This window comes from Cydia splendana, chromosome 4 (genome assembly GCF_910591565.1).
Source record: "Cydia splendana chromosome 4, ilCydSple1.2, whole genome shotgun sequence".
In the NCBI taxonomy this organism is placed as follows: domain Eukaryota; kingdom Metazoa; phylum Arthropoda; class Insecta; order Lepidoptera; family Tortricidae; genus Cydia; species Cydia splendana.
Window position 1 is genome coordinate 23150619 of NC_085963.1, and position 27487 is coordinate 23178105.

General features: G+C 36.5%; 1 protein-coding gene and 1 long non-coding RNA gene across 4 annotated transcripts in view; one reads left to right on the forward strand and one right to left on the reverse strand.

The window, feature by feature from the left end:
* Positions 1–27487, reverse strand: part of LOC134790200 (zwei Ig domain protein zig-8-like) — a 673220-nt gene that overhangs the window by 645487 nt on the left and 246 nt on the right. The window lies entirely within an intron of this gene.
* The window catches only part of LOC134790236 (uncharacterized), a 140652-nt gene that overhangs the window by 104011 nt on the left and 9154 nt on the right, over positions 1–27487 (forward strand). The window lies entirely within an intron of this gene.

The window sequence follows — 27487 nt, forward strand, 5'->3', positions numbered from 1 at the left end:
AACATTTAAGTCCCTTGTAAAAGCAAGGTTTAGATTTTTTTTATGTGAAAATTATAATTGATTCCTGTTTTTAGGGTTCCGTATCCAAAAGGTAAAACGGGACCCTATTACTAAGACTTCGCTGTCCGTCCGTCCGTCCGTCCGTCCGTCCGTCCATCCGTCGTCCGTCCGTCCGTGCGTCTGTCTGTCACCAGGCTGTATCTCACGAACCGTGATATCTAGACAGTTGAAATTTTCACAGATGATGTATTACTGTTGCCGCTATAACAACAAATACTAAAAATAGAATAAAATAAAGATTTAAATGGGGCTCCCATACAACAAACGTGATTTTTGACCAAAGTTAAGCAACGTCGGGCGTGGTCAGTACTTGGATGGGTGACCGTTTTTTTTTGCATTTTTTTTCCGTTTTTTTTTTATTATGGTACGGAACCCTTCGTGCGCGAGTCCGACTCGCACTTGCCCGGTTTTTTAAGTTACCTGCATATCCAATATCCAACGCCACATTTAGTGTATTTACTAGTACATATATTTGCTATACTTTCCTGGAATTGATTGGAAAATAACACTTAATGGTAATTTGGCTTTTATAGGTAATTGACCGGAGCGTAGCGAAGGTCTACGTTTCGACTGGAGCATTTTGCTTTTGTATGTCCGGATGTTCTCCTCTATAGGTCGTAATTCTTAACCGAATCTCGTGAAATTTTGTGACTGGATTCTATGTCTAAATAAAATTTTTTTGTCCGTCCGGTTTTTTGATTTTTTTTTAAATTGTTGTGATAGCTCGCGCCTAAACAAATAGTGGTATCGGTACCATACGAGTGTTTTCTTTTTGAGATATGTTTATAGATTAAATGGCCAAAAATTCAGAAAATTTATTTCGTTGGTTTCGAAGGTATGGAGATATTTAATTTTAACTAATTTTAATTTGAGAAGGAGTAGCTAAATTTCGTCAACCCATCTAAGAACTATTTGGCTCAGTTTGTAAACGTTCGCTTTTTCTGTTTGCACAGAGGGTCTGGGTTCGATCCCCAGTAATTGTATGCTGGGATATTATTATAACTTTTTGTATTTTTTTACACATACATTTCGTATTGTTTTTTTTTTAATTTACTATATTTAAAACTCTTAGCACCATGTTATTTAAAGCTCTGCTCGCGAGGTCTACAGCTCACAGAGCCACTAGTATATATACCAAACAAACAAAAAATAAAATATAATATTACATTTAACAAAGGTTCAATAAACAATATAATAATTATGCCTTCACACTTTACCGATGATATTGCTATTCGATATTCGATACCAATCCGTCAATACATATCAAATTACGAAAAATAAGAATGACAATACACTCTCCTTCACTATCAATATACATATCTTGTTCCTTAACGTGTTTGCTTCTACGAATGCGTGGGAAGGAATAAACATTACTTTTCTACACTTATTGTTACTTTATTGTGAAAAACAAGTAAGGTCAAAACAGGGTCAAAACGGTTAAGTAAAGGATCAGTGGAAAACTCTTGTCAGATCAGATAGACAAACCTACGGGATGTACAATAATATTTAAAAAAGTACTTAAATATATTGTCTACTCATAAAATACATAAATAACATGGTAGAATAAAATACATAAAATACCTACCTACTCGCGATACAAGTAGATAATCGTTTAGAATAGAATACTTTAACCTGCCTGCCTCCTGCCTTATTATTATTATTAACAGACCTATTCGGATTTCGAGATAATCACAAGATCTTGAGACGATTTAGAGATCAACTAGATCTACATTTGATATCGACTAGATGTGGCTTGGATATCTAAGTCATAACTTGTCGAAATCGTTCAAGAGGACCTCCAGAATCGCGGAAACGTCAAATGTGACATACCTATCTTACAAATATCTTTAAATTATCCGTATCGTAACTTGTTGAAGTCTAGTAGAAATCTAATTCATTTTCCGAATCGAGCCGTATGTTGGTTTTTTGGGTCAATAAATTAACTTAAAAATACTTTAACTTATACGTTACAAAAAATTGATAACTTTCCCGTTCACCCTTTTTGACTCCCCGTCAATTATACGCACCCCTGAACGGATCTGAATTTCAGATCCTACTGAACTAATCCTTTATTGGGAGTTCCGGGAGGCCAAAACATACATTCCGATAGCAAAATGATGTGTCATTTTGTTATCATACGCGCGTGCATCTCACTCATACTTGTTCTTATTTGTGATTACGTGAGCGGGAGGCACAGTCGAAAGATATCAAAACCACATAATTTTTTATATCAAAATGTAAATTCGAATCGGCCTTCCTCGATGCTGAAATAACAGATGGAGCGCATGATGTAGATTTTATATTAAAATTATCTTCGATTCGGTTACTGCGCTGATACAACGAGGTATTATTTTACGACTATCTCGGCTACATTGACCTCAACCACATGTAACACTTTAAACTCTCGCGTTTTGTACACATATTTAATAGACAAACAGACACTCATTTTTACAACATTTTCACAAACACACACACATGTTTCCAAACTACACAAAAGAAACTAATTTATAACGTAATTTTATAAACTAAATTCGGGTAGTTTAGTGTTGTTTTATTTATATCTCCGTTGATATTTGCTGGGACGTCAGTTTTTCCGTGACCACAGCTGGTGCAACTCAGCTGAAACGTTTGTGTAATTAAATATATCAACCTCATACTAAAAAGACGGATAGAAAGACCGACAGAAAGACATGGCGAAACTATTTATACAGGTTCCTTGTTAAGAATAACCAGTTTGAATTTGAAATTTGTTACGTGAAAATTTGAAACATATTGCCTTGAAAACCAATTTTATTGGTAACAGTAGAATAAAAAAATATACTCATCTATCTTATTGGGGTTATAATACTAGCACAAGAAAAAAACAGAATGGTTCTATCCTCCTAAGGCCTAGGGCTCCACTGACAAGGCATTCTTGCCAAACTTGTTTCAAATTGTTATTTTCCGTTGAAATCAAATATAAAATCAAGAAAATATTATATTTTTGAATAAGCCTCCCAGTTTCTTTTAAGTTGGCAAGAGAGAACCTGTTATTCTATATCCTGAAAGGAAAATAAAGTGGACGAGCGCTGAAACACTGCCTGAAAACTGAACTGAAAAATATAAAAAAGCTAAATTAAATTTGGGCTGTGAAGTGTTAAAAGGAATATTGCTTTTACAGACATGCCCGTGCAGTTTATAAAAACGTGGTTTCAATTTCATGAGAAAATAGAGAGATCTAATTGTCTGTGTTTTTTGGATATTGGTGGAAATCAAGCATTATTAATCAAGTCTCCATACGGACGGAATTTAAATAAAAATAATCAAAAATCTACTTTTTAACATGCCTAATTCGTTCTGTTACCGTCAAAGTATATGAAACCGGACAAGTGCGAGTTGGACTCGCCCACCGAGAGTTCCGTACTTTTTAGTATTTGTTGTTATAGCGGCAACAGAAATACATCATCTGTGAAAATTTCAACTGTCTGTCACGGTTCATGAGTTACAGCCTGGTGACAGACAGACAGTCTTAGTAATAGGGTCCCATTTTTACCCTTTGGGTACGAAACCCTAAAAATGGTATCGGAATGATAATAAAAATCTTGGGACACTTTTTTTTCGTATTAGAATCAAAAGAGCTTGTCATTCTAAGTAGATTACCAGATTCAAAAGGGTACAACTGAGTAGGTCAGATGGCGGAGCACTCGGCTAGCGATCCAGTCCCACACATGACAGTGAATATTTCCCACTTTTATTTCATAGTGGCTTTTGGAATCAAATTGTTTGAATGTACGAGTAGGTATATAGGCACTGCCCTAAATCTATACTTTCGGCCTGATTCAAACTATAGGATACTTACGTCATAAATTTGTTTTGTTTGAAGAAACGTCACTGACATATCCTGTCCATATCGTATCTTTAGCAGATTTTTGAAAGATTGAATCAGGCCGTTTGTGAGGTTCGCTAGGTTGAATAGCGTCTGAATTATTAAAACAGTGCCTGAATAGGGAGGCCTGGAAAAACAGAGTACTTAATATCCTAGCTAGACTATGAGGCGTCTTTTTAAGGTTCCACTCAAGTGAGATTGAGGTCAGACGGGGTGGTAAAGCAAAATCAGAGCGCACGTGTAAAAACAGAGTGTTTTCGAAAAAGGACATTGTATAAAAGCTTGTACCAAAAATTTAATTTTGACAAAAAAATATTATTTTTCTTGAGATCATCGTTCTACGCAGAAGTTATGTACAGAAGCTAGTACGTAATATAATATTCACATCAAAGATAAGTACAGATAATAAATAAATGTAACACGTACAATAGTGAAAGAAAACCAAATCCACTTTCCGGGTCCATTGAACCGTGTAAACCCTTTCCGGGTTCAGATCTTAAGCCGCTTTGATATTTGTTCAAGTTGATGTAATATTCCTAATACTTTTGGTTGCACCTTAAAGGAGCCCGGCGGTTAACACATTCAGCGCCAAGAACCCGACTGTCGGGTACACTGTTCGTAGCGACTGCGCGCTCCATACGGCGAAACCGTGGCTAAGCGCTACGAGCGTCCAAAGTTAAACCGGCCGTTTTTGTTTTGAGTTCATAGATCGACGAATCCAGCAACATAAAAACTAGTTTGATGTATTCAAAAGGTACTTAAATACAGTTTAGTACGTACTGCCCCATTTTTAAATATCTTTCGTTAAATTTAAATCATCACGATTATTTAGCAGTGGCGCTAGTGTGCACGTTGATCGGCTCTTAATCTTAGAAAAAATCAAAGTGAGTTTTTGAAAAAACAACCAGTTATTTAAAGAGAAAAGAGATAAAAGGCTGTTTGTACTTGAATTAAACAGCTATAATTATCTAAATTTGACCACCAATTTTTATCCCCACGACCGCCAGTTACGGCTCGGCCACGACATTGCGCGACTGGCGACGGCGGCGGCGGCAACCATAGGTTGGACAAAGACACAGCTATCGGACCTTTCGTTCCCACCTATGGTTGCCGCCGCCGCCGTCGCCGGTCGCGCAATGTCGTGACCGAGCCGTTAAAGTCCTTTACCGTTCTAATATGATTTACTATTGCCGTAAAATCCTGGCCTGAATTTACAGCCGTCGAAATTAGAATAAAAGTCACGAAATACTTTACGGCTTGCTGATTGGTGCTTTATTCTCGTTAAATGTTGGCTTTGTGATTTGAAGACTGGATTACGTTATACGAGAGTTTTTAGCCGATGTCAGGTAAAATTTATGTACAGTCACCTGCAATAATAAAATATGTTACACAACGAAGGCCGCAAAAATATCTGACACGATCTTATTTGTAGAGCCATAAGAGGATATCACATATTTTTGCTTCGAAGTGTAACATATTATTGCAGGTGACTGTAACATTAAGTCGGAGACTTTATGTAGTTTACTGAAATGCAGGTGTGATCTCAGCAAAGTTTACTGAGCGGATTTAATGTACTCGTAGTTCGCTAAAAAGGAGATGTGACCCCAGCATTTGCTGAACAGATTTTAGGAGCCCCGCTTTATGAAATAATATAATAAACTCGTTATTTTCTAAACAAAAACGTTTCCCTGCTGTGCTTAGTGCGGGTACCAAAGTTAATCCTATAGGCCCCATGAATGAACTATTATAGAGGGCAGCATAGGAGCCGTCAGTTCCTTTTCCGTTCATGCTTCCGATGTAGCCCACAAGATGGCAGAACCTACTATGCACAAGGAAACGTACCGACAAGAACGGTAGATGGTAGCACTTGCTTTGGCAATGTACATGTGCACATATGTTTCCGATTCAGGCCACAAGATGACAGACCCTCCAACGCGCACGGTCCTTATAGTAATTGTTATATTTGTAATTTTATTATTATAAAAATATTTTAATTTCATTCATTGGACTCATCCAGCATTTCACCGCTAAAAACTGCGAAAAAACCGCCATTTTTACGGACCTCCCACTCTGTTTCTTCCAAAAAAGCTCTATACATGTTTCCTGTTTCAACCTATTGCCCTCATTTCGTGCAATTTAAGATATCTTGCGTATTACTGAACAGCGGCCGGCAAGGGAACTTTACGGCCCGGGGCAATTAACGTTCCCGTGGACGTATTGTATGATTTATTGTATTGTGTAATTTAGTGGCGGTTGAACAGATAATTGTTATGGTTTTAACCGCTTTTATGGGGGCGGGATTTGGGAGCGCTTAAATTATGAGTGTTTTATCATAATAAAAGAAATGTATTGTAATTTTTAATATTGCCCATCACTTAAAACTATGCATAGAGAAATATGGTACAGTATGTTTATATAACGTAAATAAAACAAACTTAATACTTAAGTACCTTATAAAATAAATTAACTAAAACTAAACCTAACAAAAAAAAAATAGAGAAATATAGTAAAAATAAAGTGCTCACTCCATACATCAGTTTTGATACCAAAATGACTATTCTTTTCGCAGTCAACACCTAGCATAGAGCGGAATTATCAGTACCGCTACTTAGGGGTCATCCATTAATTACGTCACACGTTTAGGGGGAGGGAGGGGTCAAGAAAATGTGACATGTTGTGACATGGGGGAGGGGGAGTCACAAACATTGTTACGTCACTTTAACTTCATCAGTAACCGAAAATTAATTTATATTTTTTTATTCGCTGTACAGTTAAATAATGAGTTTTTGGAAGTAATTTTCGTTCCTAATTGGTTTTGTGTTATAAAATTACTAATATTCCTTTTACCAAAAATATTTTTTCATTAAAAGAAGTAATGCCGAGTTACTATTACCGATTTCGTTGAAAACAAAATTGCCTAAAATGTGACGTCACACCAGGTGGGGAGGGATTTGCAAAATGTGACCAAGTGTGACAAGGAGGGGGGGAGGGGTCCAAAACCTAGAAATTCGTGTGACGTAATTAAAGGATGATCCCTTACTGCCTGTAAGTTAATAATTATTCCACCTTGATTGTTTCAAAAGTTTCATAAACGTACCTAATATTCACATTGATTCAAGACGGGAAATGAAACATTTACCAGCCAGGCCAGAAATGTACACTTTTCCGGGTAATATCGTGCGTTTAATGAACGTTCATGTATGTTTTGGGAGCAGGTGCATCAGAAAAAGTGTAATTTCAGGGAATGTTCACATTTACATTTTGCGAAGTACATAATGTATATGTGTAAGTACGAGTACATACTTATTCCGACTGTTTCGCGGATTTTACACAAGAGTTTTGGAATTTCAATACAAAAATTGCACCAGTTCTTTTAAAATAACTTAAAAGCGATATTATAGTACGGGTCATATATATAACTTTATATATTTTTAAAGATATATTTTCGGCCCGATTCGAACTCAACTAATAGATCTAGAAACGATATGGATTAGATATGTCAGTGTCAAACGTGACATTTCTTCAAACATAAACGTCACTTTTGACACTGACACATCTAATCCATATCGTTTCTAGATCTATTAATTGACGTATGTTAAAGTTCGAATCGGGCAGTTTATCTATAATAACTAGGAATATCAGTATTCACAGAAATCCGTTATTTATAACAACTGAAAATGAAATCTAGCATAAATTCCAGCATTTTAATATCATTAGAATTACCAAAAACCTTCGCATAAACCTCCGCTTAAAACAATGAAGAGATTTAATTTCCTGCCCGTGAAAAATGGGCCAAGTCCGCAAAGTCTGCATATTCAATGGTCGGATTCGGATACCGTGCCGTATTTTATTTTGAGCTCATGCGAGGCGCTGTCTGTTTTTAGGGTTCCGTAGCCAAAGGGTAAAAACGGGACCCTATTATTATGACTCCACTGTCCCTCTGTCTGTCTGTCACGAGGCTGTATCTCATGAACCGTGATAGCTAGACAGTTGAAATTTTCACAGGTGATGTAGTTCTGTTGCCGCTATAACAACAAATACTAAAAAGCACGGAACCCTCGGTGGGCGAGTCCGACTCGCACTTGTCCAGATTTTTTTATCTCGACTTTTGGAACCGTTAGTTGTAGGTCAAAGAACGAAGTTTTTGAAAAGTCGTAGCGCTTTTTTAGATCACAATACCTACTGATGCCAAAAATGTAATTAGCAATCTTGAGCCCTTTCTTCCTGAATTTTTGACTTTAGCTCCGTAGAAAAAAAATCACTTAAAATACACAAAATCATTTAAAACACAAAAAATTAAAATACAAAAATAAGTTATCCGCGGTCCCGAGCACGCACATCCATCTCACTCACGCTTACGCGCAGTGAGAGTGAGAGAAGAACACGAACATACTGGACCTAAAGGCTAATTCAAACTGACATAATTATACCTATACATCATTTTGATGTCACATTGTAAGTTTAACTGTCCTCTATAGGTCACAAAAAATCGGTATCGTATCGCTGTGACATATTATAAGCATTATTCTAATTGAGCCGTTAGACAGCCGTATTCGAACAATGAGATACGTCAAATACTAGATATTGAAACGATATGGATTGGATATGTCAGTGTCAAACAAGTGACGTTTTTGTTTGAAGAAACGTCAATTTTGACACTTGTTTGACACTGACATATCCAATCCATATCGTTTCAATACCTAGTATTTGACGTATCTCATTGTTCGAATACGGCTGTCACAGGGCTATTCGGATTTCGAGATAAACACAAGATCTTGAGACGATTTAGAGATCAACTAGATCTACATTAGATATCGACTAGATGTGACTTGGATATCTAAGTCATAACTTGTCGAAATCGTTCAAGAGGACCTCCAGAATCGCGGAAACGTCAAATTTGACATATCTATCTTACAAATATCTTTAAATTATCCGTATCGTAACTTGTTGAAGTCTAGTAGAAATCTAATTCATTTTCCGAATCGAGCCGTCAGTCAATGTGACTTGAGTTGTGACACGTCAATAACCTCCGCTTTTGCTACGCCGTAGCAACGACCGTGCTACGAGCCCCTACGCGCAAGCTACGAAGCCTTACCGTATAATAAATAGCACCTTATTACTTCATACATAGAGCTCCATGTAGCGTGACGCCATCATACGAAGGAGTTCTACGCACGCTACGTGAATTCCTTTGCTGATTAAATGAGAAATGAAATGAATCGTAACGCAGTTAGAATAGGGTTTAATTTACGTTGTAATAAGAATAGTTGGATTTATTTATTTTGAACTAGCGAAAGTGTTGTGTTCAGGTGTGAAACGTTAATTTATAAATGAATGTCAACGAACTTTGACTTGACGTATTTCGTATTCAAATTACTTAGACAAATCGTTGTGTCGAAAAAGGGTTTCTTAGATGTTAGACTCACTATAATATTAAATGCTTTTATTTAACACATTCATTGCCAATAAGTGCCACGGGTTACGCTCGTAGCCGGTAGCCACGGTTTCGCAGTATGTAGCGCGTAGTCCCTACGAACAGTCGGGTTCTTGACCCTGAATGTGTTAAAGCATTCAGTACATTAACAAAAAAATAGTATGAACAGTTCTTCATCTATTTGTTCGTAAAACATTTTTTTTAGTATCATTTAAGTATTTTAGTACTATTAGTTATGTGTAAACAAAACTTATCTACACATTAGGTATTTGGGCGCCTTCAAATAGATCTACTCACTCATTCGAAAATACAATAGACGAAACACCTGAAGAAAACAAATCTTCTGTCAGTACAATGCGGTATTATCCTACAAGTAAAATCAGTTCCTTTTTTAGAACTGTCAAAATGATTTGCTAATCTAGGGCTAATATGTCATTTGTCACCATGCCTGTCACGTTCTAACAAATGTAAGTGCCAAAGTGACGCATGGCATGACAAGTGATAAAAATGCGACCATAATACGACTGCAGGCGTATTATGGATCGCTTTATCCACATTTATCCACGTGATAAAATAACTGTCACTTTTTAACTCCGCGGGATAGAAAGAGACGGACACCGTTTTATCACGCTGTCACGTAGACAAAAACGACCATCATATCCGTACTGGTGCTTTTTTTTCATGCATGGTGGGAAATAATTTATCAATTACCCTATTTATTATATAGTAGTATTCTAATAATATGTTTCTATAAATATTGAAGCAAAAACTAAAGTGCAAACTTTTAAAACATGTTTATAAAATATGTAAAGCAAAAGTATTTTTAAAACCAAAATGTTCGTTCAATCAATGCTTCGTGTAGTCGTAAAAATAAAAGTTTAAGAGCCAACGGGAGTGGTCATTTCTCCATACAAACGTACTCCTCGTTTTCCTCCGTGGTTTTTGAAGCTAGAGCAATGATTTTTTCAACACATATTAATATTGTCAATATCTGTGTCGGACCGTTTTGCTTTTTTTGATATTTTTGTTTTTTAAGGCGCTAGAGCCCTTCAAAAATGGCCGAAATGGCCTAATTGACTATGCCGCAATGAGAGGCGTGGCATTCAAAACTGATATCAATTAGCCAAAAAAGCAAAACGGTCCGACACAGATAATTTCATAATCATTTAGATTTCCAAATTTGGTTATGATTGGTTAAGTTTTGGAGGAGGAAACAGAGGACTACGAAACCTCGATTTTTGAGATTTTTACGCAGGATTTTTCGCCTTGTCCTTATCGCACTACTTTTAGGTGCCGCTTCCGTTAGCGAGACGGGTATATTTACGTAAAATATTTAAAACTCAGCTCCTGTTTCGTCTTAACAGTGGCGCAGTGGAGAAAGCGCAGTAGGTCGTAAAGCTCATAATTCCACTCGCCTAACTAAATTATGCACACCTACTGGTAAAGGGCCATAAAGTTTGCACATCGGTATTTAGAAAGAGAATATTGGAGGCAACGAGAATGAAAGAGACAACGCTCTACGAAGCCGAAATTCCGATTTGCAAACTTTATGGCCCTTTACTGTACACCAGTGTACAGTCAGCAGCAATATTATCGGATAAAACAACGCACCAAATATCCACTCACATGCTTGATATTTTTCAGTGACCTCTATTATTATAATAAAATAAGGGTGACAGCTGGTAGCTACAGTTACCAAAAGCAAGTGAGTGGGTAAAGGTACATGTACAGGTGGAACATTTCTAGAGACTGAGCTGAAAGGATAGTGTCATCTAAGTATTCTAAGACTTCTAAGTGATCTACAATCGAGTTATTATAATCGTAAAACTGGATTAAAAAGTAAAACAAAATCACTTAAAATTTAATATTTCGATATCAGTGACAACCCTAGAAAGTTATATACATATTAAATTGACACATGTCATTACTATTTAACTGTAGTGATAACCCTATAGCATGTGCACATATACCAGTAAGTTCATTGACCCTGCCATCTGTTTAGGGTTGGCGCAAAGAACTTTTAGCATGAATGTTTTTTAAACGGCTATAATTTGAAAATGGTTACACATATTTGCATTGTATCTATGGGGAGAATAAAGTACTAATGCTAATCTATCTCCCATTTCTGGAAAGGTCCCTCGTCGTGTTCCACCCTGTAGAATAAGCTAGCCCAAAAGAAATTTCACTTCTATTGAGAAGCAGGTTTCGGGAAGCAAGCAAGCGCCGCATTTTTAGATTTTATTATATAACGATGCATCACCTCAATTAAGATATTACTTTAATGTAGGTTTGAATACAAGGACAAACGCATAACGATCACCAGAAACATTAATCATTCCCTTATCGACGAATACGTAATGGCTTCTACAATACAAGCCAATAACCAACAATACAAAACTAACATCGTAATGACGTAATTATAACCAGCACGTTTGATGTGTTGCCTCTGTCACGCTTACGTACGAATTCACAAGTGTGACAGGGAGGCAACACGTCGAACGTGGTTCGCGGTAGGCCCTCAAAGTACTTATGGAAATCACCCGAACTGTCACCGATTAGGTAGATATACGATACTCGAATTACAGACGTTTACTGACACGCACACTTCAAAGTCCCCGCCGCGTCTGTTTGCCCGATTCGAACTTTAAGGTACGACAATTTAGATCTATAGGGGTCCAGGAGTGAACACCTACCTCGCAAAATGGCTACACGGCAGAAAAACTACAGTGAAAGTTGTCTACGTTGGAAAATGTACACACAGCAGAAAGCCAACGTTGAAGAAATCCCACTACTCTTGAATACCTCTTTAGTATTAGGACTACATCGTCAAATGACTGACGCAAAATGACTACTATTTGAAATATATGGTCAGCAAAAATATTTATACCGGGTGTGGCCTGTAACATGAGCAAAAAATTAAACTGTAGGCTGTACTCCTCATACTGACCAACATTTGTTCAGCGACTTTTAAAAATAACTTGTGGTTTGATTTTTAAATACACTTTAAAGTTTATTCTAAGACGCAATGTATTGCGAATTTTGTTATGTTTAAGGCGTGACAAGCAACGTCAATCACAATGATATGGCGTGGCAATGGCGTCCATTGAAGATAATATTTATTTTGTATGAAAAATAGGGAGTCTAAATACTTCATAATTTTTAAAAGTTGTGGAACAAAAGTGCCACGGTTTGAGGAGTACAATCTATGTTTTAATTCTTTGCTCGTGTTACAGGCCACACCCGGTATTTGTATAAAAAAAAATAATATATTTAATTTTTAAATACATTAAATTTTGTAATTAATGTATTTAATTTTTAAATACATTAAATTTTGTAATTAATGTATTTAATTTTTAAATACATTAAATTTTGTTTTAATACAAATATATATTTTTAATAAAATATTATATTATATTTCACTGTAGGTTTTATGGCGTAATAGACAATTTGCGTTCTAGTTTTTCTGCCATGTAGCCATTTTGCGAGGTAGGTGTTCACTCCTGGACCCATCTATAGTCTGTCAAGCCATTAAAAAAAAAGAAAAAAAAATTGGCGTCAAAAAAAGATGTAGGCGCGAAGGATAATCGTCCCATGGAAAATTTGAATTTCGCGCCTTTTGCTACTGACAAACTTGTTCGACCGGCTGTAGAAACGATAAGTGTCAAAAGTGACGTTTTGGTTTGAAGAAACGTCACGTTTGACACCGACATAATTATCTAATCCATATCGTTTCTAGATCTATTAAGTGTCGTATCTTAAAGTTCGAATCGGGCCGTGTCTGTTTGTGTGTTTGTATGTTTATCCGCGATAAACTCAAAAATTACTGAACGGATTTTCATGCGCTTTTCACCTATCAGTAGAGTGATACTTGAGGAAGGTTTAGGTGTATAATTTGTTAACCTGTGCGAAGCCGGGGCGGGTTGCTAGTACATTTTAAAACCTAAAAGAGCACGTTTCGTTTTTAGATATCCGTTATTTATGTATTGAGTATAAATTTTACTAAAAATTAAAATTTGTACGAAATTATGGACTCTAAGCACGAATTTATTTGTAAATAAAAAAAAACTTTATTCGTTAACTTAAACTTTAATGTGTTTTTTTCCAATATGTAAATAGAAATAACTTGCCGTGTGCAGAAAACACACACACACACACAAGAAAAAAAAAATTTTTTTTGCCAAATTTGACAAAAAGTGATATTTACCTATATTCTTGATAAGTGAAATTTATTTCTTTGCTCCTTATGAGCTCAGGAATGCGTGGGTATAATCTGTCGGGTTACTCGAACCCACGGCGTCTGTATACCCGGTATACCCAGATACATTCTGTCATACCTTCTTCAGCTACTACGCACAACCATTCAAGCTAACTGGACAAAACCATTGGAATATATTATACCCCCTACCTCCTCTAGTTAAGGTTCACATTTAATAGGGTCCCATTAAGGGTGTAATCACGCGAGAAACTACTTGGTATATTTGGATAGTTTGATTGATCCCGGCTTGAAGATAAACGGTGTAAGGGCTGGAGTTTGTAATAAGTTTAGTTTGTAAGGGTGTAATTTAAATGGATGTTTACGAGTTTACAAGGCTTTAATCGATTGGCTTTATTATATAACTATACTCCTTCAACATCCCGGTTCATAAATGGGAGGAGCTTGCCGAGGACTGAGATCATCATCATCATCATCATCATAACTTAAGAGCTATGCTCTTCTCGGTGGAGTAATCGCCAATCATTTCTTTCGCATAATAACTTTTTCCTAAACATCCTGGAAGGCAGGATTGAAAAGACAAGAGAAGAAGGGAGACCTAGAATTACTTATCTCAACCAAATAAGAAATAATGCGTCGTATGAGGAGGACTAAGATAAGTGGCGCAAACTGGTGTTCGACGGTCGTAAATCCACGATGACGGTTGGTCTAAAACATTCGCAAGTCAGCAAGCCAAGCGTCATCAGCGCGACATCTGTTCGCCACGGGCACACTACACCTGCCTGTTTTGCGGTCCTTTGCCGCTCCTGTATTGGCTTATACAGTGGCGTAGCTAGGCGTGGGCGAAGTGGGCTTTCGCCCACGGCCTCGCGCCCCAAGGAGGGCCTCGCGCGAGGTCCTTTCAGGCACAGTGAAAGAAAAAGGGCTAGATTAGTTCACGCTACGCCACTGGGCTTATACAGCCATGAAAAACGTTGTCGCCCTGCCTGACACTGTTTGAATAGTCTGCAATAGACTGATGATGATGATAACTATACCTACTAATAGGAATATAGGAATACTCTTAATGACTTTCTATGGAGTTTACATGTTTGTAATGAACACCATTATGTAATTTAATATTTATATACAAATACAAGATACAATCAAAATTATTTCCGAACGCCAAGCGCGAGCGAGATATGGTGTCGTGTTTTAGTTTCGTCAAAGACATATGTAACTCCGTATAAGATGAATAAAGTCTAAGAAAAAAACGTGCCTCGGAAATCAAGAAAAAGTCATTCTCGGATAGATGGCGCACACACCTTTGGCCTATGGTCGGCTAGATGGCGTTGACGACACCGTTTCATATTTAACAATTTTAACACATAGGTATCAGTGAATGAACATGGGTCAAAATGATATAAAAATAATAAAATCATTTATCCATATATATAAATTTTTTCGATAGTTTTATACGTTTTCATTTTGAGTTTTAGTCGTATGTCGATAGATGGCAGTAAATTTACTGTGACTACAAAATTTACTATGACAGGACCCCTCTATACTATCTATTCTCTTTGGTTTCGTTTACGGATTGATAAGTGACAATGATCGCCGACGCAGAGTAATGTGCAATACGAGTAGGCATGCTATTGAGTAGAGGTGTAAGTTTTTGGAAATATGCGGAAAAGTTTGGAGTAGTACTTAGGTCATAGAAGGTAGAATCCTATAGAAGTGTAATACGCGTGCCTCCGTGAGGGACAAAACATACGCAATGCGACACTATGATTGGTCGAATTTATTTGTTGCCCACCATAGTCCATACTAAATTTACGGTGGGGAACGAATAAAATGTGAGACTGTGACAAGGACAAACAATAATAGCTCTTTCGCTGCTACTCCTACTGAAAGATACATAAGACTATCCTGTTCGGTCTCTTCCCCCCACCTTTCATGCCAGATCCAGTTATATACTAGATTCATGACCTAGGTACACAGCGAAGATCGACATTTAGAAAATGCGACTTTCAAAAAATTTTATATACATTCATCTACTTTTTATAAAAAATAGTTTTAGTTTACAGGTTTTAGTTTTTAACAGGTTTTAGTTTTTAAAGTCAAATTTCGAAATAGAAAATTTGCCGCTGGACAACCTGTATTACATATAAAAGACACTTGCCCTTCTTTATACGTCGAATAAATAATATATCACTTTTAAGTAAGTTCTGTAACGTAACACAAACCGGCACTTATCGAAATATAATGGCCACGGAAATATTGCGCAGGCTGACATTAAAATGTGATTAACAGGCCTATTCGGATTTCGAGATAATCAAAAGATCTTGAGACGATTTAGAAATCAACTAGATCTACATTAGATATCGACTAGATGTGACTTGGATATCTAAGTCATAACTTGTCGAAATCGTTCAAGAGGACCTCCAGAATCGCGGAAACGTCAAATTTGACATATATTATCTATCTTACAAATATCTTTAAATTATCCGTATCGTAACTTATTGAAGTCTAGTAGAAATCTAATTCATTTTCCGAATCGACCCGTAACTTTCGATTAAACACTAAATCGAAAGTTTTCCGTCGTTCCCAAACGTAATAATATAACCCCATTAAATTATTGAAGTATTTCTTTTTTAGGGTTCCGTACCCAAAGGGTAAAACGGGACCCTATTACTAAGACTCTGCTGTCCGTCCGTCCGTCCGTCCGTCCGTCCGTCTGTCACCAGGCTGTATCTCACGAACCGTGATAGCTAGACAGTTGAAATTTTCACAGACGATATATGTCTGTTGCCGCTATAACAACAAATACTAAAAACAGAATAAAATAAAGATTTAAGAGGGGCTCCCATACAACTAACGTGATTTTTGACCGAAGTTAAGCAACGTTGGATGGGTGACCGTTTTCTTGCATTATGGTACGGAACCCTTCGTGCGCCAGTCCGACTCGCACTTGCCCGGTTTTTTTTTACTCTAGTTGACTCGTTACCCACTAAATAGTTTTTCTACTCTAGCACTTCAATCTGTCAATTAATTGACTGACAAAAGTAGTTACAGTATCTTTCTTCACTTTCTTCAGAAACTTTTAAGTTATTTAGCTTCTACTGAATTGATTATGTTAAAGGGCAAAGTTTCATAATTTTACAATACCTCATAAAAATGCTAACTTCTATTTTATAAGATAATACGTTTCTTTTAGTTAATAAGCGATCGAGATCCCATTCTATGTGATTAGGTATATCGGTACTATGCTACGCTTCTTATACTATTAACGTTGGCGTTGGATAGAATCATAGTCTAATAAAACATGGTCTTCTATTCCCAGACTGACACAGGCCTACGTCACAACAACATGGCCGCTATATATAGCGCTATCGCATATTATCATATAGCGCTGTCGCATGATGACGTAGGCTTGTGTCAGTTAGGTGACCTAGAAAAGACGGGAATGGAGTACCAGGCGGAGTATATTATTATACCATGGATAGAATAACACCATATGATATTGTCTTATAAAAGTTAGAAGATAATGTTTCAATGGTGATACGTGCGCCAAATTAAAATGCAAAATTTGACTAGTTTCCATGAAATCATAAATACGTTTCAGCAAAACCAATTTTCACTCGCGAGTGCCTGTTTCAAACTAATTAGGATTTTAGTGGAGAGATTAATTACGCTACTAAATATGTCTGGACTCGTTTAGTAACTAAATTACTGGCCACTCGACTTAATCCCACTATTAAACGAGCATAATTTGTATATAATATTTAAATATAGCTCTTCAAAACGGTTCGAACTGTATTGATGGAAACCAGTTACGGAATATAGGTATGGTATTAGATGAAGCTCCCGGTCTATTTTTGATTTCAAACAATTGTTCATATGACTGACACTTACCTAAAACATCACTAAAAGTTGTCCCTTCTCCACAAACAAAACAGAAAAAATATAATTCTCGAGACGACTTCGCCATTTTGACTCAACCAGAAATCCCCTCATAACTCATTATTTACAAACACGTTGACCGACTAACTCCAACTTGTCACTGACTTGACACTGTCAGCTGTCAGCCACCGCGCCGGTATATATTTAGACACCTGTCACTGTCAGAACAGTTGTAGATATTTTAGAACGAATTAATTAACTGCGCGGCTTTTTAGTTGACTTTGTTCTTTCCATGCGATTTTCCGCTCTAGTAGTTTTTGTAATAGTCTGGAAATGGAATGTAGAAAATTGTGGAATAGTTATTTACGATACAAGTGCGGAAAAGAGGAAAACCGAAACGAGTGGCGTTAAATTAAAACACGACCGAAGGGAGTGCTTAAAACGACACGAGTTGCGAATTACCTATTCCCACGTGTATCGTACGACGTTTTAAAGTAGGTACATACCTATGGCCCTTTAAACAGTTTAAACTTTCGACATACGCACGGAAAGTGCTCTTTTCCGCACTAGTTCGGGAAAGTAACACCATATAGACTGTAAAATATTTTGAAACTTCTAATAAATAAGTAAACCAGTTGTCAAGTGAAATGTCAATACTAATGGTAGTAAGCCGCACCCCTAGTGTAGAGTCAGACCGTGAATTTTGATAGCCCACGCAGTGCAAGTGTCATTTTAAACGTCAAACTCCTATGAAATTATGACGTATAAATAACACTTACACTGCTTGGGCTATCAAATCCGCTGCAGACTTTTCTTGATGCGACCTTAAATTTCATTCGACAGCGTGACGTTCGTTCACGTTTGCGTTATGTCTATTTTTATATGGGATATTGAACAACGCACCAATCGGGACGTTTAGAAACTCAAAATCCCATACAAAATGACACTTAAAGCAAACGCGTACGTTATCGAATAAAATTTACTCTACAGTAGTGAGTAAACAGTCTAAAGAAATAATAATGCTTGCTTGACTGGACTCTAAGCTAAAATGTTAAGAAATTTTTTATATTGGATACAAGAAAATTATCTAAACTTTTTTATAATGCTTTATGGATCGAAAAAATACCTCTCAACGCATTCTTAAAAGCAATAGCTTGTTAATAATTCGCTCGAAATCGTTTTATCTGTCGGTCGTCAAGGTGAATTCGGAACTTTCACTCATTGTCACTCAAAGTTCCTAATTGAATTATTCTGTAGGCGGCAGGAACTTGTATTTAACTTTATGAAAATGTTTGGAAATTTTCGATCCGATTCGTTAAGTTGACGCTGCCAATATTTCCCGAAGTAGGACTTATTGAATATAGAACTTTATTTTAAAGAGTCACTTGAAATTTTCAGATTCGCAGGACTTGACATTTGCAGAAAAAAGCGCTGGTGGCCTAGCGGTAAGAGCGTGCAACTTTCAATCCGGAGGTCGCAGGTTCAAACCCCAGCTCGTACCAATAAGTTTTTCAGAACTTATGTACGGAATATCATTTGATATTTGTCAGCCGCTTTTCGGTGAAGGAAAACATCGTGAGGAAACCGGACTAATCTCAACAAGGCCTAGTTTCCCCTCTGGGTTGGAAGGTCAGATGGCAGTCGCTTTCGTAAAAACTAGTGCTTATGTCAAATCATGGGATTAGTTGTCAAGCGGACCCCAGGCTCCCATGAGCCGTGGCAAAATGCCGGGATAGCGCGAGGAAGAAGAAGACTTGACATTTTTAGATCAAAGACTGTGTAAGAATTTGTAAATTTATCATCACGGCAAATAAATAAAACTATAAACTACACTCTTGAACTCGAATTGTAGATGTAGGTGTGAAGACTGCTAATCATTAGGATTTATATTATACAGGTTGGATATCTAGAGACTGAGCTGAAAGGATAGTGTTATCTAAGAGATCTATAATCAAGTTATTATAATCATAAAGATGGATTAAAAACTATATCAGTGACAACCCTACAAAGTTACATTTTAAATTGACACATGACATGTCACGTCATTCATCGGATCTACTTGATAGTGAACAGATAACATACAGATTAATTTTTTAACAAGCAGATACGTCTGCGAGCGATATTCCAAATTTCCGCTCCGTAGCTCAATTGGTTAAGAGCAACACACGGATTGTGGAGGATGCGGGTTCAAGTCCTGCCGGAAGCGCAAATTTTTTCCATTTTTTCCTTTAATATAAAACATACAGATTTTTGCACTAATGTTTAACAAACTGGATCTCAAAAACGGTTAGAAATGTTAACGTGATTAATAAGCTCACACTAAAGTACGTAGCCTAAACAAACGGGGAATCCGTTTGCATAAAAGTCCCTCGTTCTTTTCCACCCGATATATTATTTTAATTTTAAATTATGAATTTTATCAGTTGGTTTATTAATGACGTAGGCACATGAATACATACCCTAATATATCGCTTAACAATATTTAATTAATCTTGGTTGCCCCTAGAAATAATTATAGTGACGAAAGCTAAACTAATCGTACCATGCGTGTTTACAATTATTTAGCTTTATTAATATGATCACTTGGAATCTCGACCTTACTCTCCTGATAATAAGATGGATATTGTAGTGATCGTTTGAGTAAATTACGTTTATAATCATATATCTACTCATCTTGGTTGCGTAATTAATTTAGTTCGGCTTCTATTACATATTCCTAAGGCAATTGTGACAGAATGTTAGTTATTATTACATATATTCAATATGTACCTATGTGTATGTACAATGTTTCTGTTCAAGATAGGTACAGTTTTGAAATTTAATATGGTTGTGTAATTAGAAAAATATTGTTAAATCTATGAAGTTTAAATAATCGTTATAAATTTAAATATTCACTCAGTAAGTTTCACTTTTAATATATAAGTTTTTTACGCTGACCAATCTAGATCATTAGATTAGGACGTGAATTCGAACACCGTAAATTTCATATGGACATTTTGCTATCATTCGCGCGTGCTATTCACTCGTACTTGTTCGTTCATATATTAGCAAAAGTACCTACTCAAATAAAATATTTACATAAACACGAAGATTGCAAGTTTAATAAAAGCTGAAGGCGTGTTGAAAATCATTAATCAAAAATGATACAAAGGGGAAAGAACGTGTCTTATTGCAATACGTGCAACGTAAGGACAGCCTTCGGAATATTGATTTATCTTTCAAACGCGATGATATGGGCAATAATGTGAATACTTAATAAATAATACATAGATAACCCAGTTAAAAAGCTAAAACTAGGCTATACCGGGTGTGGCCTGTAACACGAGCAAATAATTAAAACATAGATTGTACTCCTCAAACGGTGACACTATTGTTCAACAACTTTTAAAAATTATGAAGTATTTAGACTCCCTATTTTTCATACAAAATAAATATTATCTTCAATGGACGCCATCGCCACGCCATATCATTGTGATTGACGTTGCTTGTCACGCCTTAAACATAACAAAATTCGCGATACATTGCGTCTTAGAATAAACTTTAAAGCGTATTAATAATCAAACCACAAGTTATTTTTAAAAGTCGCTGAACAAATGTTGGTCAGTATGAGGAGTACAGCCTACAGTTAAATTTTTTGCTCATATTACAGGCCACACCCGGTATATATAATTTTATTGACATTTTGTACTGCATTGACATGATTTAATTTGAAATAAATGAATTACAGCACATAACACACTAAAAAAAAGTTGAAAAGAAGATACACGTATGTCAAATAATAACAAAACATTGACTGTTGTTGTGTAGTGTTTTATGGAACCCCTTGCGACTGATTCTGTAATTTGTAGGTAAGTATATATATGTTGAAAGCACATATATATGAAATTCATGTACATGTATCCATATCTATTTATAAGTATAACCAATGTACGTTAAAACTGTTTCTATTTACGTTTTTAGGGTTCCGTAGCCAAATGGCAAAAACCGGAACCCTTATGGATTCGTCATGTCTGTTGAAACTTGGTACGTGGTGGTATTCTGTGAACCGCATTAAGATTTTCACACAAAAATAGAAAAAAAAACAATAAATTTTGGGGGTTTCCCTACTTAGAACTGAAACTCGATTTTTTTTTTCATCAAACTCGTGTGGGGTATCTATGGATAGGTCTTCAAAAATGATATTGAGGTTTCTTATATCATTTTTTTCTAAACTGAATAGTTTGCACGAGAGACACTTCCAAAGTGGGAAAATATCCCCCCCCCCCCGTCCCTGCCCAAGTGACAATTTGTGGTACTATAGTAGTCGATAGAACGTTTCCTAAATACCACCTAAGGTCATATAAAAGACCTAGGAAGGTTGTATAAAGCCGAAATGGCGCATCTTATGTGCCATTCAGTGATATAGTAGACCTGTAGCAGTGTCAGTCGTGACGTTTTAGGTCTATAAAAGTGATGTAATGCATGACTCTTGTGCTAATTTGTTGTCAGTAACGCCATTATAGTGTTAATTTATACTATTGTAGCATTTGAGATTCCATTATAGTGCTTGTTTTATACTATAGTAGTATTTGAAACTCTATGATAGTGCTTTTTTATACTATAGTAGAATTGATATTTCTTTTACTACGCAATTTGCTATCAAGTTTTCCATCAACTGTTGTGAGTGGGTTTGTTGTGTGTTTACTTCACAAAAATGGTACTAAGTAAAATGGTGATAAATAAAGACTAAATATTAATATGCGTCAGTTAGATGTCGAATAATTCGGTCCTTAGTGCAAAAAGTATATGGGACGGAAGTTTTACCGTTAGAATAGTATTAGATTAATGAGGAATTTTAAATGCCCCCTCGATTTATTTATGTTTTTAATAAAATAATTTAATAAAATATTATGACATTCACCATAGTTACTACTATACAGCCAAGAAGTAAATCCGACGCTTTTATAGGCTAACTATAGAACTTACGACGAAATATTCACCGCCATCATGATTAAAATTAGGGTTCCAAAAGAATTTTGCTGTGACCCAGTTGCACATACAAACTCTTTAGAAAAACATAGGATTTTTTTAAATTTGGATGTAGTCATTACTGTTGTTTTCTTTTTTAGTGTGATTGGTAAAAAAATGTGCTAATAATGGATGCCGATAAATATCTAAACCATCACGATTTTATGCTTGTATTAAATCATTGATGATAAATCTGAACTACAATCACTAACTAATATCACTGGGGTCTTTTTTATCAATTCATAAATATTAAAAAAATTGTACGGAACCACATTATGTGGCTTAGGCCTGAACTTATATAAGCAAGATATAAGTAGCCGTTACAGATCAAATTTATCATTTACAAGTAGTCGTTTTCTACCTTTATGTATCTAACTCGGCTTATAAAACTCAGCTATAACGCTGTTGTCTTTTAAAAGAAAAAACAAAACCACTATACAACAGTTTTGTAATATAAAAGAGTCATTGTGACGTTTACAGCTATGAGATATAATAGGGATTTAAAAACTACTAAAGCGCTTATTAACTCTATAAATATATGTCCCAAAAACGCTACTATAGAGCAAAACAGTTCTATAATAGTGTTCATATGACTACTAAAGTATTATGTACTGTAGCAGTGATCTCTAAAGCCACTATATCCTGAAATCGTTGTATAGTTGGGTTTTTGTCACTGTAAAAACACAAAACTATAGCGGCTTGCAGGGAACCTTAATAGCGCAAACTACTAAAGTATTATGTACTATAGCAGTGATCTTTAAAGCCACTATATCCTAAAATCGTTGTATAGTTGGGTTTTTTGTCACTGTTAAAACACAAAACTATAGTGGCTTGCAGGGAACCTTAATAGCGCAAATTAGTTGCATAAAAGTGATTCCAAATACTATTATACAGTAATATTGCTCTATAGTGGTTATATTTGAACCTGTTATAGTACACGCCTATAACGGCCCTATAAAATGATGAAGTAAACCTTTACATCAATTGCTTATAGAATATATTAGCTGTATAAGCCTATAGAGCAAAAAGGTGTTGCCAAACGCTTTTATACGACAGGTGGTCACCTCTGAAACCTTAATACGACGTCTATACAAGGTTTTAGCGATAAAAACTAAAATTATAGGACTAAAATGTTACTTGGGTGTAACTTCTAAAATAAAAGAATGATAAAACTAAAAAAATATATGATGTACATTACCATGCAAACATCCACCGAAAATTAGTATGAACGAGATCTAGTAAGTAGTTTTTTTTTAATACGTCATAAATCGTAAACCGCAATCTTATTATGTTACTTGCTGCTACGGAACCCTTCATGGGCGAGTCCGACTCGCACTTGGCCGCTTTTTGTAGCTTACGTAAGCTCATAAATAAAAAAAGTCGATAGCAATTTAATTATACTCTTAGTTAATAGACAATTAATAGCAATACGGTATAATGATATACCTTCTTCCGTATAGGTACTTGAGGCAAATGGACATTTATTTAGGTAATGTTAAATTAGGTTATTATTGGTTCTTTGTGCCTATTAATGGTAGACTTATTATAATATATATAGCTTGGTATTGTCTGATCTTGACACAATACGTGTTTGTTGAGGCAAGGGAAGTTCCATGAAATCATGAAAGCTTTGTTCGTCTAGCCGTGAGCCGGCTTCCATGAGCCGTGGTATAAATCAACATTAGCGACCTTTACCAAGGAGGAGTTTTTATTTAATTTTATTTTATTTATTATAATGTCACTTACAGTATACACCAAACATGACACATAGGAATATAAGCATTAAATTGAATTATACATAACTATAATAATTAATAAATTATTTACAAAAAAAAAACAGTATGTCATAACTTAAATAATATTATTATCTAATCAGTACTAATGGTGCTCGGGGCGACTATAGCCTCGAGGTAGCGCCCGGCTGCGGCTAAGAATCTCGGTTCAGGAGTCGAAAATAAGTCCAATGAATCGTCTTGGGTCAATATGGCGTTAATAAGCTTTAGAGCTCGGTAGAGAGGTGAGTGGGAATTCGACTTGGTACTGGTGTTTGGGAGGTTGAGTAAGGGTAGTTTACGAGGACGGAGATTGTGCCTTGAAACAGGTGGAACGTTGAATTTTGGCCGAAGAGTGTCAAGTTCCGGCGGTTCCGCGGCCGGCTTCGGCTGGCGTCCACTAGACTCGCCGAGTCGCGTCGAAACGCGTAGCCGCAGAAATTCGCCTGACGAGCAATACGCGCGGAGAGTCGAATCGGCGCGCCGCGGCTATTCGTCAATGGACGCAGTTGCATAGAAAATATAGGAGGCGAATTATTGCGATTCGATTCGATTCGCCTCGGCGAGTCTAGTGGACGCCAGCCTTACACTGCGGGGTTGCGAAATGCGTCGCATAATTTGTTTTTAGTTTTAAGCTATATTTTATAACAATATTTATGCTAGTTTTAAGGTATCTATCTATGGGCCAGTAGTTGGCTGAAAATAAATATTTTCATTTTTTTTATAAATGCCGGGATAACGCGAGGAAGAATACGTATTACAATTTAAATAACTATTATTTCGAAACCTAAGTTCCTAAAAGTAGAGGTTTGAGATTAAAAAAAAATCTATTCTTAAGTCGATTATACAAATAATTGTACACTGTAACCAACTCAACTTAGTTTTGGCATAATTATGTTAATTAAGGCAAATATAATAAAACCATGGAGTGTATACAATAAACGATATTATGATTCATCATCATTGGCCTTCGAGTCTATTACAGACTATACAAGCAGTGTCAGTCAGGTAGGGAGACAACGTTTTTCGTGGCTGTGTAAGCCAATACGGGAGCGGCAAACACGACCACAGGCCTGGCAGGAGTAATGTGCCCGTGGCGAGCAGGTGTCGGGCTGATGACGCTTGGCTCGCTTACTTGCGAGTGTCTTAAACCAAGCGTCGTCGTGAATTTTACGCCCGTCAAATACCAGTTTGCGCCACTTGACTCTGTCCTCGGCATGTTTCTCCCAATTGTCAACCGGGATGTTGAAGGCGTGCATGTCTCGTTTGGCGCAATCTTTATGTCGTAACATTGGCCGACCTACGCTTCTCTTGGCATCAGCTATGGCACCAAGCAAAACACGCCGCGGTAAACGAGTAGGTTGCATACGATGCACATGCCCCAGCCAACGTAAGCGTCTCTGCTTTAGCAGCGCAAAGAGGCTGGGCAGCTGAGCAATCTCAAGCACCCTTTCGTTTGATATTATGATTATGATAATGACAATTGTTGATGCATAGTTTCATACACAAATTTGATTGAGTAATGAATTAATTTCATCATAATCATTTGATATTTACCACTTGCTTTTCGGTGAAGGAAAACATCGTGTGGAAACCTGCATACATCCGCGAAGAAATTCAAAGGTGTATGTGAAGTCCCCAATCCGCATTGGGCCAGCGTGGGGACTATAGCCCAAGCCCTCCTGCGAGTGAGAGGAGGCCTGTGCCCAGCAGTGGGACGTATTTAGGCTGAATGATGATGATGAATGAATTAATTTTTGTCGTAGGTACTTAGTTAAATTATTCTTCTTCCTCGCAAATACGATACATGAATTACTTTTTGTCGTACCTACCTAGTTAAATTCTTCATCTACCTCACGTTATCCCGGCATTTTGCCACGGCTCATGGGAGCCTGGGGTCCGCTTGACAACTAATCCCAAGAATTGACGTAGGCACTAGTTTTTACGAAAGCGTCTGCCATCTGACCTTCCAACCCAGAGGAAACTAGGCCTTATTGGGGTCCGGTTTCCTCACGATGTTTTCCTTCACCGAAAAGCAACTAGTAAATATCAAATGATATTTCATATATAAGTTCCGAAAAACACATTTGGTACGAGCCGGGGTTGGAACTTGAAACCCGCGACCTCCGGATTGAAAATCGCACGCTCTTACCGCTAGGCCACCAGCGCATGCAATTTTATTATGTATCGACACGCATAAATATCTGTACATCACATCAAAATCACATAAGTCCTGAAACAATAAACAAAATCCTGAAAATCTTTCACACGTGTGACGTTTTCATGCAAAGCTTTTGAAAAGTACCGCATTGTTAATTGTTAATAAGAATGATTTTTTGACAATAGCATTTTATTGACTATCCTTAATTTCTTTTTATTACCGGAAAATGTGCCTACTGTGCTCAGTGGGTTAATGTGCTCCAACAGTTGTTATATGTGAATAAAAACTGTATAGTATCACAACCTCATATAAGGTTTACTCGGGTAATTCCGAATGTCGAAAACTGTCGGATAATTCCGAAAGAGACTTTTATTATGATGGAATTAAGGGTGATTTTCATCTGAATTTCGGAATTATCCGACATTCGGTAATACCCGAATACACCTTACAACATATAGCACCCTATCATCGTTTACTATAAATCGACGTATATATCAACATACCTACCACAATATAATACCTAACTTTAGAATTTAAGGGGGTTTTCAGAAACAATGGTACCATTAACTTTTTTTTCGTAAAACCATCAAATGTTGGGTTATTTAGACTCAGGATCACGAGTACTATTGAATGAGACAAAGAAATAAAATGTCCCCAGTTGTTCATACAAATTTTGGGTGTCAGTTTTGTAACAGTCCATACAAAAAGTATGTGAAAATGCGTTACAAAACTGACATTTTTTTGGGTCATTTTTTTCCTTTTGATCCTGACTATAAATAATCCAAAAGTTGATGGATTTTCGAAAAAAAGTAAATGGTACACTTTTAAGTGAAAATGCCCATATCAACATACCTACCAAAATATAGGTACCTACCTATATTTAAAATTTAAATTAAATTTCGAAGCATAGCAGGCACATTTTACTTAAAATCGTCACACACACGTTTTCCAAAACCCTTAAAGATATGCAGCTCGCAGAAAACCTATAAAACAGGCACACTTAAGTGTTAATCTCACGTGACATCTCGAGCCACTTCCGGCGCCCCGGGTCCGGTACCAGTCACCGACCCTACAAAACAGGGCCCTAACATAA